The sequence below is a fragment of the Bombina bombina genome, chromosome 12 (genome assembly GCF_027579735.1).
Source record: "Bombina bombina isolate aBomBom1 chromosome 12, aBomBom1.pri, whole genome shotgun sequence".
Taxonomy (NCBI): Eukaryota; Metazoa; Chordata; class Amphibia; order Anura; family Bombinatoridae; genus Bombina; species Bombina bombina.
The window spans coordinates 96486731-96499754 of NC_069510.1; the positions used below are offsets into that span (position 1 = coordinate 96486731).

The 13024-nt window shown below is 43.1% G+C and overlaps 1 protein-coding gene across 1 annotated transcript in view; it reads right to left on the minus strand.

The window, feature by feature from the left end:
- Nucleotides 1-13024, minus strand: part of PNCK (pregnancy up-regulated nonubiquitous CaM kinase) — a 154323-nt gene that overhangs the window by 70699 nt on the left and 70600 nt on the right. The gene's annotated exons all lie outside the window — the stretch shown is intronic.

Consider the following 13024-nt stretch of genomic DNA (forward strand, 5'->3'; position numbering starts at 1 on the left):
CAATGTGTACAGCTAGCTCCCAGTTGAGCCATTGCTGCTTCTTCACAAAGGATGCCACAATAATGGAGTAAATTAGATCAAATAAATATATTAGAAAGTTGCTTAAGATTTTGTTCTCATTCCTTGGTGTTTTTCTTTTTTTCTTTTTTTTTTTTTTCGTTTTGTTTGTTAAGAAATAAATTTTTCGTTGTATTGCTGACATAAGGTAAAAAAAAAAGAAATTTCTTTTTTGGAACACTTCTGTCAAGGTTAGATGAAAGCTCATAACTCTCTGTATAAGATGTTGTGGGTATTTAGTGTGTATGACTTCAATTTTTTTGTGTGTTTATTCTTGTGATCAATATGAGAGAATTGTACTCATTCTTTACTCTATCTACTTGTTTTTTATTTTCGAAAACTCAATAAAACAATTATAAAAAAAAAAAAAAAAAAGATTTTGTTCTCAATCTAAATCATGAAAGAAATATTTTGTGTTTCTTGTCCATTTAATTCCATCTAACATCTGGCTAACCAGTCATTTCACACAGGGGCTGTATCAGAAGATAGGATACAAACACAATGTCCCAAATCTCTGTATAGCCCCTGTGTATAACCAGCTATTTCCCATAGTGGCCTTATCAGAAGATAAGATACAAACACACTGTACAATAATTCTGTCTAACCCCTGTGTATAACCAGCTATTTCCCATAGTGGCCTTATCAGAAGATAGGATACAAACACACTGTACCCTAATTCTGTCTAACCCCTGTGTATAACCGGCTATTTCACACAGGGGCCGTATCAGAAGATAGGATACAAACACACTGTACCCTAATTCTGTCTAACCCCTGTGTATAACCGGCTATTTCCCATAGTGGTCTTATCAGAAGATAAGATACAAACACACTGTACCCTAATTCTGTCTAACCCCTGTGTATAACCGGCTATTTCCCATAGTGGCCTTATCAGAAGATAAGATACAAACACACTGTACCCTAATTCTGTCTAACCCCTGTGTATAACCGGCTATTTCACACAGGGGCCGTATCAGAAGATAGGATACAAACACACTGTACCCTAATTCTGTCTAACCCCTGTGTATAACCGGCTATTTCACACAGGGGCCGTATCAGAAGATAAGATACAAACACACTGTACCCTAATTCTGTCTAACCCCTGTGTATAACCGGCTATTTCACACAGGGGCCGTATCAGAAGATAAGATACAAACACACTGTACCCTAATTCTGTCTAACCCCTGTGTATAACCGGCTATTTCACACAGGGGCCGTATCAGAAGATAAGATACAAACACACTGTACCCTAATTCTGTCTAAACCTTGTGTATAACCGGCTATTTCACACAGGGGCCGTATCAGAAGATAGGATACAAACACACTGTACCCTAATTCTGTCTAACCCCTGTGTATAACCGGCTATTTCACACAGGGGCCGTATCAGAAGATAGGATACAAACACACTGTACCCTAATTCTGTCTAACCCCCTGTGTATAACCGGCTATTTCACACAGGGGCCGTATCAGAAGATAGGATACAAACAAACTGTACCCTAATTCTGTCTAACCCCTGTGTATAACCGGCTATTTCACACAGGGGCCGTATCAGAAGATAGGATACAAACACACTGTACCCTAATTCTGTCTAACCCCTGTGTATAACCGGCTATTTCACACAGGGGCCGTATCAGAAGATAGGATACAAACACACTGTACCCTAATTCTGTCTAACCCCTGTGTATAACCGGCTATTTCACACAGGGGCCGTATCAGAAGATAAGATACTAACACACTGTACCCTAATTCTGTCTAACCCCTGTGTATAACCGGCTATTTCACACAGGGGCCGTATCAGAAGATAGGATACAAACACACTGTACCCTAATTCTGTCTAACCCCTGTGTATAACCGGCTATTTCACACAGGGGCCGTATCAGAAGATAAGATACAAACACACTGTACCCTAATTCTGTCTAACCCCTGTGTATAACCGGCTATTTCACACAGGGGCCGTATCAGAAGATAGGATACAAACACACTGTACCCTAATTCTGTCTAACCCCTGTGTATAACCGGCTATTTCACACAGGGGCCGTATCAGAAGATAAGATACAAACACACTGTACCCTAATTCTGTCTAACCCCTGTGTATAACCGGCTATTTCACACAGGGGCCGTATCAGAAGATAGGATACAAACACACTGTACCCTAATTCTGTCTAACCCCTGTGTATAACCGGCTATTTCACACAGGGGCCGTATCAGAAGATAAGATACAAACACACTGTACCCTAATTCTGTCTAACCCCTGTGTATAACCGGCTATTTCACACAGGGGCCGTATCAGAAGATAGGATACAAACACACTGTACCCTAATTCTGTCTAACCCCTGTGTATAACCGGCTATTTCACACAGGGGCCGTATCAGAAGATAGGATACAAACACACTGTACCCTAATTCTGTCTAACCCCTGTGTATAACCGGCTATTTCACACAGGGGCCGTATCAGAAGATAGGATACAAACACACTGTACCCTAATTCTGTCTAACCCCTGTGTATAACCGGCTATTTCACACAGGGGCCGTATCAGAAGATAAGATACAAACACACTGTACCCTAATTCTGTCTAACCCCTGTGTATAACCGGCTATTTCACACAGGGGCCATATCAGAAGATAGGATACAAACACACTGTACCCTAATTCTGTCTAACCCCTGTGTATAACCGGCTATTTCACACAGGGGCCGTATCAGAAGATAAGATACAAACACACTGTACCCTAATTCTGTCTAACCCCTGTGTATAACCGGCTATTTCACACAGGGGCCGTATCAGAAGATAGGATACAAACACACTGTACCCTAATTCTGTCTAACCCCTGTGTATAACCGGCTATTTCACACAGGGGCCGTATCAGAAGATAGGATACAAACACAATGTACCCTAATTCTGTCTAACCCCTGTGTATAACCGGCTATTTCACACAGGGGCCGTATCAGAAGATAAGATACAAACACACTGTACCCTAATTCTGTCTAACCCCTGTGTATAACCGGCTATTTCACACAGGGGCCGTATCAGAAGATAGGATACAAACACACTGTACCCTAATTCTGTCTAACCCCTGTGTATAACCGGCTATTTCACACAGGGGCTGTATCAGAAGATAGGATACAAACACACTGTACCCTAATTCTGTCTAACCCCTGTGTATAACCGGCTATTTCACACAGGGGCCGTATCAGAAGATAGGATACAAACACAATGTACAATAATTCTGTCTAACCCCTGTGTATAACCGGCTATTTCACACAGGGGCCGTATCAGAAGATAAGATACAAACACACTGTACCCTAATTCTGTCTAACCCCTGTGTATAACCGGCTATTTCACACAGGGGCCGTATCAGAAGATAAGATACAAACACACTGTACCCTAATTCTGTCTAACCCCTGTGTATAACCGGCTATTTCACACAGGGGCTGTATCAGAAGATAGGATACAAACACACTGTACCCTAATTCTGTCTAACCCCTGTGTATAACCGGCTATTTCACACAGGGGCCGTATCAGAAGATAGGATACAAACACAATGTACAATAATTCTGTCTAACCCCTGTGTATAACCGGCTATTTCACACAGGGGCCGTATCAGAAGATAGGATACAAACACAATGTACAATAATTCTGTCTAACCCCTGTGTATAACCGGCTATTTCACACAGGGGCCTTATCAGAAGATAAGATACAAACACACTGTACCCTAATTCTGTCTAACCCCTGTGTATAACCGGCTATTTCACACAGGGGCCTTATCAGAAGATAAGATACAAACACACTGTACCCTAATTCTGTCTAACCCCTGTGTATAACCGGCTATTTCACACAGGGGGCCGTATCAGAAGATAGGATACAAACACAATGTACCCTAATTCTGTCTAACCCCTGTGTATAACCGGCTATTTCACACAGGGGCCGTATCAGAAGATAGGATACAAACACAATGTACCCTAATTCTGTCTAACCCCTGTGTATAACCGGCTATTTCACACAGGGGCCGTATCAGAAGATAAGATACAAACACACTGTACCCTAATTCTGTCTAACCCCTGTGTATAACCGGCTATTTCACACAGGGGCCGTATCAGAAGATAGGATACAAACACAATGTACCCTAATTCTGTCTAACCCCTGTGTATAACCGGCTATTTCACACAGGGGCCGTATCAGAAGATAAGATACAAACACACTGTACCCTAATTCTGTCTAACCCCTGTGTATAACCGGCTATTTCACACAGGGGCCGTATCAGAAGATAGGATACAAACACAATGTACCCTAATTCTGTCTAACCCCTGTGTATAACCGGCTATTTCACACAGGGGCCGTATCAGAAGATAAGATACAAACACACTGTACCCTAATTCTGTCTAACCCCTGTGTATAACCGGCTATTTCACACAGGGGCCGTATCAGAAGATAAGGATACAAACACAATGTACCCTAATTCTGTCTAACCCCTGTGTATAACCGGCTATTTCACACAGGGGCCGTATCAGAAGATAGGATACAAACACAATGTACAATAATTCTGTCTAACCCCTGTGTATAACCGGCTATTTCACACAGGGGGCCGTATCAGAAGATAAGATACAAACACACTGTACCCTAATTCTGTCTAACCCCCTGTGTATAACCGGCTATTTCACACAGGGGCCGTATCAGAAGATAAGATACAAACACAATGTACCCTAATTCTGTCTAACCCCTGTGTATAACCGGCTATTTCACACAGGGGCCGTATCAGAAGATAGGATACAAACACACTGTACCCTAATTCTGTCTAACCCCTGTGTATAACCGGCTATTTCACACAGGGGCCGTATCAGAAGATAGGATACAAACACACTGTACCCTAATTCTGTCTAACCCCTGTGTATAACCGGCTATTTCACACAGGGGCCGTATCAGAAGATAGGATACAAACACAATGTACCCTAATTCTGTCTAACCCCTGTGTATAACCGGCTATTTCACACAGGGGCCGTATCAGAAGATAGGATACAAACACAATGTACAATAATTCTGTCTAACCCCTGTGTATAACCGGCTATTTCACACAGGGGCCGTATCAGAAGATAGGATACAAACACACTGTACCCTAATTCTGTCTAACCCCTGTGTATAACCGGCTATTTCACACAGGGGCCGTATCAGAAGATAGGATACAAACACACTGTACCCTAATTCTGTCTAACCCCTGTGTATAACCGGCTATTTCACACAGGGGCCGTATCAGAAGATAGGATACAAACACAATGTACCCTAATTCTGTCTAACCCCTGTGTATAACCGGCTATTTCACACAGGGGCCGTATCAGAAGATAGGATACAAACACAATGTACCCTAATTCTGTCTAACCCCTGTGTATAACCGGCTATTTCACACAGGGGCCGTATCAGAAGATAGGATACAAACACAATGTACAATAATTCTGTCTAACCCCTGTGTATAACCGGCTATTTCACACAGGGGCCGTATCAGAAGATAGGATACAAATACAATGTACCCTAATTCTGTCTAACCCCTGTGTATAACCGGCTATTTCACACAGGGGCCGTATCAGAAGATAGGATACAAACACACTGTACCCTAATTCTGTCTAACCCCCTGTGTATAACCGGCTATTTCACACAGGGGCCGTATCAGAAGATAGGATACAAACACAATGTACAATAATTCTGTCTAACCCCTGTGTATAACCGGCTATTTCACACAGGGGCCGTATCAGAAGATAAGATACAAACACACTGTACCCTAATTCTGTCTAACCCCCTGTGTATAACCGGCTATTTCACACAGGGGCCGTATCAGAAGATAGGATACAAACACAATGTACCCTAATTCTGTCTAACCCCTGTGTATAACCGGCTATTTCACACAGGGGCCGTATCAGAAGATAGGATACAAAACACACTGTACCCTAATTCTGTCTAACCCCTGTGTATAACCGGCTATTTCACACAGGGGCCGTATCAGAAGATAGGATACAAACACACTGTACCCTAATTCTGTCTAACCCCTGTGTATAACCGGCTATTTCACACAGGGGCCGTATCAGAAGATAGGATACAAACACAATGTACCCTAATTCTGTCTAACCCCTGTGTATAACCGGCTATTTCACACAGGGGCCGTATCAGAAGATAGGATACAAACACACTGTACCCTAATTCTGTCTAACCCCTGTGTATAACCGGCTATTTCACACAGGGGCCGTATCAGAAGATAGGATACAAACACAATGTACCCTAATTCTGTCTAACCCCTGTGTATAACCGGCTATTTCACACAGGGGCCGTATCAGAAGATAGGATACAAACACAATGTACCCTAATTCTGTCTAACCAGCTATTTCACACAGGGGCCGTATCAGAAGATAGGATACAAACACACTGTACCCTAATTCTGTCTAACCCCTGTGTATAACCGGCTATTTCACACAGGGGCCGTATCAGAAGATAGGATACAAACACAATGTACAATAATTCTGTCTAACCCCTGTGTATAACCGGCTATTTCACACAGGGGCCGTATCAGAAGATAGGATACAAACACACTGTACCCTAATTCTGTCTAACCCCTGTGTATAACCGGCTATTTCACACAGGGGCCGTATCAGAAGATAGGATACAAACACAATGTACCCTAATTCTGTCTAACCCCTGTGTATAACCGGCTATTTCACACAGGGGCCGTATCAGAAGATAGGATACAAACACAATGTACCCTAATTCTGTCTAACCCCTGTGTATAACCGGCTATTTCACACAGGGGCCGTATCAGAAGATAGGATACAAACACACTGTACCCTAATTCTGTCTAACCCCTGTGTATAACCGGCTATTTCACACAGGGGCCGTATCAGAAGATAGGATACAAACACAATGTACCCTAATTCTGTCTAACCCCTGTGTATAACCGGCTATTTCACACAGGGGCCGTATCAGAAGATAAGATACAAACACAATGTACAATAATTCTGTCTAACCCCTGTGTATAACCGGCTATTTCACACAGGGGCCGTATCAGAAGATAGGATACAAACACACTGTACCCTAATTCTGTCTAACCCCTGTGTATAACCGGCTATTTCACACAGGGGCCGTATCAGAAGATAGGATACAAACACAATGTACACTAATTCTGTCTAACCCCTGTGTATAACCGGCTATTTCACACAGGGGCCGTATCAGAAGATAAGATACAAACACACTGTACCCTAATTCTGTCTAACCCCTGTGTATAACCGGCTATTTCACACAGGGGCCGTATCAGAAGATAGGATACAAACACAATGTACCCCTAATTCTGTCTAACCCCTGTGTATAACCGGCTATTTCACACAGGGGCCGTATCAGAAGATAGGATACAAACACACTGTACCCTAATTCTGTCTAACCCCTGTGTATAACCGGCTATTTCACACAGGGGCCGTATCAGAAGATAGGATACAAACACAATGTACCCTAATTCTGTCTAACCCCTGTGTATAACCGGCTATTTCACACAGGGGCCGTATCAGAAGATAAGATACAAACACACTGTACCCTAATTCTGTCTAACCCCTGTGTATAACCGGCTATTTCACACAGGGGGCCGTATCAGAAGATAGATACAAACACACTGTACCCTAATTCTGTCTAACCCCTGTGTATAACCGGCTATTTCACACAGGGGCCGTATCAGAAGATAGGATACAAACACAATGTACCCTAATTCTGTCTAACCCCTGTGTATAACCGGCTATTTCACACAGGGGCCGTATCAGAAGATAGGATACAAACACACTGTACCCTAATTCTGTCTAACCCCTGTGTATAACCGGCTATTTCACACAGGGGCCGTATCAGAAGATAAGATACAAACACACTGTACCCTAATTCTGTCTAACCCCTGTGTATAACCGGCTATTTCACACAGGGGCCGTATCAGAAGATAGGATACAAACACACTGTACCCTAATTCTGTCTAACCCCTGTGTATAACCGGCTATTTCACACAGGGGCCGTATCAGAAGATAGGATACAAACACAATGTACCCTAATTCTGTCTAACCCCTGTGTATAACCGGCTATTTCACACAGGGGCCGTATCAGAAGATAGGATACAAACACACTGTACCCTAATTCTGTCTAACCCCTGTGTATAACCGGCTATTTCACACAGGGGCCGTATCAGAAGATAGGATACAAACACACTGTACAATAATTCTGTCTAACCCCTGTGTATAACCGGCTATTTCACACAGGGGCCGTATCAGAAGATAGGATACAAACACACTGTACCCTAATTCTGTCTAACCCCTGTGTATAACCGGCTATTTCACACAGGGGCCGTATCAGAAGATAAGGATACAAACACACTGTACCCTAATTCTGTCTAACCCCTGTGTATAACCGGCTATTTCACACAGGGGCCGTATCAGAAGATAAGATACAAACACACTGTACCCTAATTCTGTCTAACCCCTGTGTATAACGGCTATTTCACACAGGGGGCCGTATCAGAAGATAGGATACAAACACAATGTACCCTAATTCTGTTCTAACCCCTGTGTATAACGGCTATTTCACACAGGGGCCGTATCAGAAGATAGGATACAAACACACTGTACCCTAATTCTGTCTAACCCCTGGTAAACCGGCTATTTCACACAGGGGCCGTATCAGAAGATTAGATACAAACACACTGTACCCTAATTCTGTCTAACCCCCTGTGTATAACCGGCTATTTCACACAGGGGCCGTATCAGAAGATAAGATACAAACACACTGTACCCTAATTCTGTCTAACCCCTGTGTATAACCGGCTATTTCACACAGGGGCCGTATCAGAAGATAGGATACAAACACAATGTACCCTAATTCTGTCTAACCCCTGTGTATAACCGGCTATTTCACACAGGGGCCGTATCAGAAGATAGGATACAAACACACTGTACCCTAATTCTGTCTAACCCCTGTGTATAACCGGCTATTTCACACAGGGGCCGTATCAGAAGATAGGATACAAACACACTGTACCCTAATTCTGTCTAACCCCTGTGTATAACCGGCTATTTCACACAGGGGGCCGTATCAGAAGATAGGATACAAACACACTGTACCCTAATTCTGTCTAACCCCCTGTGTATAACCGGCTATTTCACACAGGGGCCGTATCAGAAGATAGGATACAAACACAATGTACCCTAATTCTGTCTAACCCCTGTGTATAACCGGCTATTTCACACAGGGGCCGTATCAGAAGATAGGATACAAACACACTGTACCCTAATTCTGTCTAACCCCTGTGTATAACCGGCTATTTCACACAGGGGCCGTATCAGAAGATAAGGATACAAACACAATGTACCCTAATTCTGTCTAACCCCTGTGTATAACCGGCTATTTCACACAGGGGCCGTATCAGAAGATAGGATACAAACACAACTGTACCCTAATTCTGTCCTAACCCCTGTGTATAACCGGCTATTTCACACAGGGGCCGTATCAGAAGATAGGATACAAACACACTGTACCCTAATTCTGTCTAACCCTGTGTATAACCGGCTATTTCACACAGGGGCCGTATCAGAAGATAAGGATACAAACACACTGTACCCTAATTCTGTCTAACCCCTGTGTATAACCGGCTATTTCACACAGGGGCCGTATCAGAAGATAGGATACAAACACAATGTACCCTAATTCTGTCTAACCCCTGTGTATAACCGGCTATTTCACACAGGGGCCGTATCAGAAGATAGGATACAAACACACTGTACCCTAATTCTGTCTAACCCCTGTGTATAACCGGCTATTTCACACAGGGGCCGTATCAGAAGATAGAGATACAAACACACTGTACCCTAATTCTGTCTAACCCCTGTGTATAACCGGCTATTTCACACAGGGGCCGTATCAGAAGATAGGATACAAACACACTGTACCCTAATTCAGTCTAACCCCTGTGTATAACCGGCTATTTTCACACAGGGGCCGTATCAGAAGATAAGATACAAACACACTGTACCCTAATTCTGTCTAACCCCTGTGTATAACCGGCTATTTCACACAGGGGCCGTATCAGAAGATAGGATACAAACACAATGTACAATAATTCTGTCTAACCCCTGTGTATAACCGGCTATTTCACACAGGGGCCGTATCAGAAGATAAGATACAAACACACTGTACCCTAATTCTGTCTAACCCCTGTGTATAACCGGCTATTTCACACAGGGGCCGTATCAGAAGATAAGATACAAACACACTGTACCCTAATTCTGTCTAACCCCTGTGTATAACCGGCTATTTCACACAGGGGCCGTATCAGAAGATAGGATACAAACACACTGTACCCTAATTCTGTCTAACCCCTGTGTATAACCGGCTATTTCACACAGGGGCTGTATCAGAAGATAGGATACAAACACACTGTACCCTAATTCTGTCTAACCCCTGTGTATAACCGGCTATTTCACACAGGGGCCGTATCAGAAGATAGGATACAAACACACTGTACCCTAATTCTGTCTAACCCCTGTGTATAACCGGCTATTTCACACAGGGGCCTGTATCAGAAGATAGGATACAAACACACTGTACCCTAATTCTGTCTAACCCCTGTGTATAACCGGCTATTTCACACAGGGGCCGTATCAGAAGATAAGATACTAACACAATGTACCCTAATTCTGTCTAACCCCTGTGTATAACCGGCTATTTCACACAGGGGCCGTATCAGAAGATAGGATACAAACACAATGTACCCTAATTCTGTCTAACCCCTGTGTATAACCGGCTATTTCACACAGGGGCCGTATCAGAAGATAGGATACAAACACACTGTACCCTAATTCTGTCTAACCCCCTGTGTATAACCGGCTATTTCACACAGGGGCTGTATCAGAAGATAGGATACAAACACACTGTACCCTAATTCTGTCTAACCCCTGTGTATAACCGGCTATTTCACACAGGGGCCGTATCAGAAGATAAGATACTAACACAATGTACCCTAATTCTGTCTAACCCCTGTGTATAACCGGCTATTTCACACAGGGGCCGTATCAGAAGATAGGATACAAACACACTGTACCCTAATTCTGTCTAACCCCTGTGTATAACCGGCTATTTCACACAGGGGCTGTATCAGAAGATAGGATACAAACACACTGTACCCTAATTCTGTCTAACCCCTGTGTATAACCGGCTATTTCACACAGGGGCCGTATCAGAAGATAAGATACTAACACAATGTACCCTAATTCTGTCTAACCCCTGTGTATAACCGCTATTTCACACAGGGGCCGTATCAGAAGATAGGATACAAACACAATGTACAATAATTCTGTCTAACCCCTGTGTATAACCGGCTATTTCACACAGGGCCGTATCAGAAGATAAGATACAAACACACTGTACCCTAATTCTGTCTAACCCCTGTGTATAACCGGCTATTTCACACAGGGGGCCGTATCAGAAGATAAGATACAAACACACTGTACCCTAATTCTGTCTAACCCCTGTGTATAACCGGCTATTTCACACAGGGGCCCGTATCAGAAGATAAGATACAAACACACTGTACCCTAATTCTGTCTAACCCCTGTGTATAACCGGCTATTTCACACAGGGGCCGTATCAGAAGATAAGATACAAACACACTGTACCCTAATTCTGTCTAACCCCTGTGTATAAACCGGCTATTTCACACAGGGGCTGTATCAGAAGATAGGATACAAACACACTGTACCCTAATTCTGTCTAACCCCTGTGTATAACCGGCTATTTCACACAGGGGCCGTATCAGAAGATAAGATACTAACACAATGTACCCTAATTCTGTCTAACCCCTGTGTATAACCGGCTATTTCACACAGGGGCCGTATCAGAAGATAGGATACAAACACAATGTACAATAATTCTGTCTAACCCCTGTGTATAACCGGCTATTTCACACAGGGGCCGTATCAGAAGATAAGATACAAACACACTGTACCCTAATTCTGTCTAACCCCTGTGTATAACCGGCTATTTCACACAGGGGCTGTATCAGAAGATAGGATACAAACACACTGTACCCTAATTCTGTCTAACCCCTGTGTATAACCGGCTATTTCACACAGGGGCCGTATCAGAAGATAGGATACAAACACACTGTACCCTAATTCTGTCTAACCCCTGTGTATAACCGGCTATTTCACACAGGGGCCGTATCAGAAGATAGGATACAAACACAATGTACCCTAATTCTGTCTAACCCCTGTGTATAACCGGCTATTTCACACAGGGGCCGTATCAGAAGATAGGATACAAACACACTGTACCCTAATTCTGTCTAACCCCTGTGTATAACCGGCTATTTCACACAGGGGCCGTATCAGAAGATAAGATACTAACACACTGTACCCTAATTCTGTCTAACCCCTGTGTATAACCGGCTATTTCACACAGGGGCCGTATCAGAAGATAGGATACAAACACACTGTACCCTAATTCTGTCTAACCCCTGTGTATAACCGGCTATTTCACACAGGGGCCATATCAGAGCATTTGTAATATTCATGCAAATCAGTGACATAATAGCTGCTGCTAACATGTAGCAGTTTCAGTGGGCTTTACATACTAAACTATAAGTGGCAGAGGTTTAGACTGTGACAAATGCTCACTGATATCCTTCTAAAGTGTAAAAACAGAGTCACCTGCTGTACTGAGCACCCAGTGCAATGTGATCCAGCGGAGTTACTATTGTTAGCAGCTTTATCAGCAAATGCACTTACAGACAAGGGGAGACTGGAGACATCCCAAGAGTGAGGCATAAGGAGCAGTTGGCTTCTTTATTGCAGCTAATTCAAGCTGTAATATTGCACAACATTAATATAACTGTAGCAGGATTGTTGCTTCTTCTAAATCAAATCATAGTAAGCTCACAGTAGATTTCACAAATCACATTACAACCAAATAAAATGATCT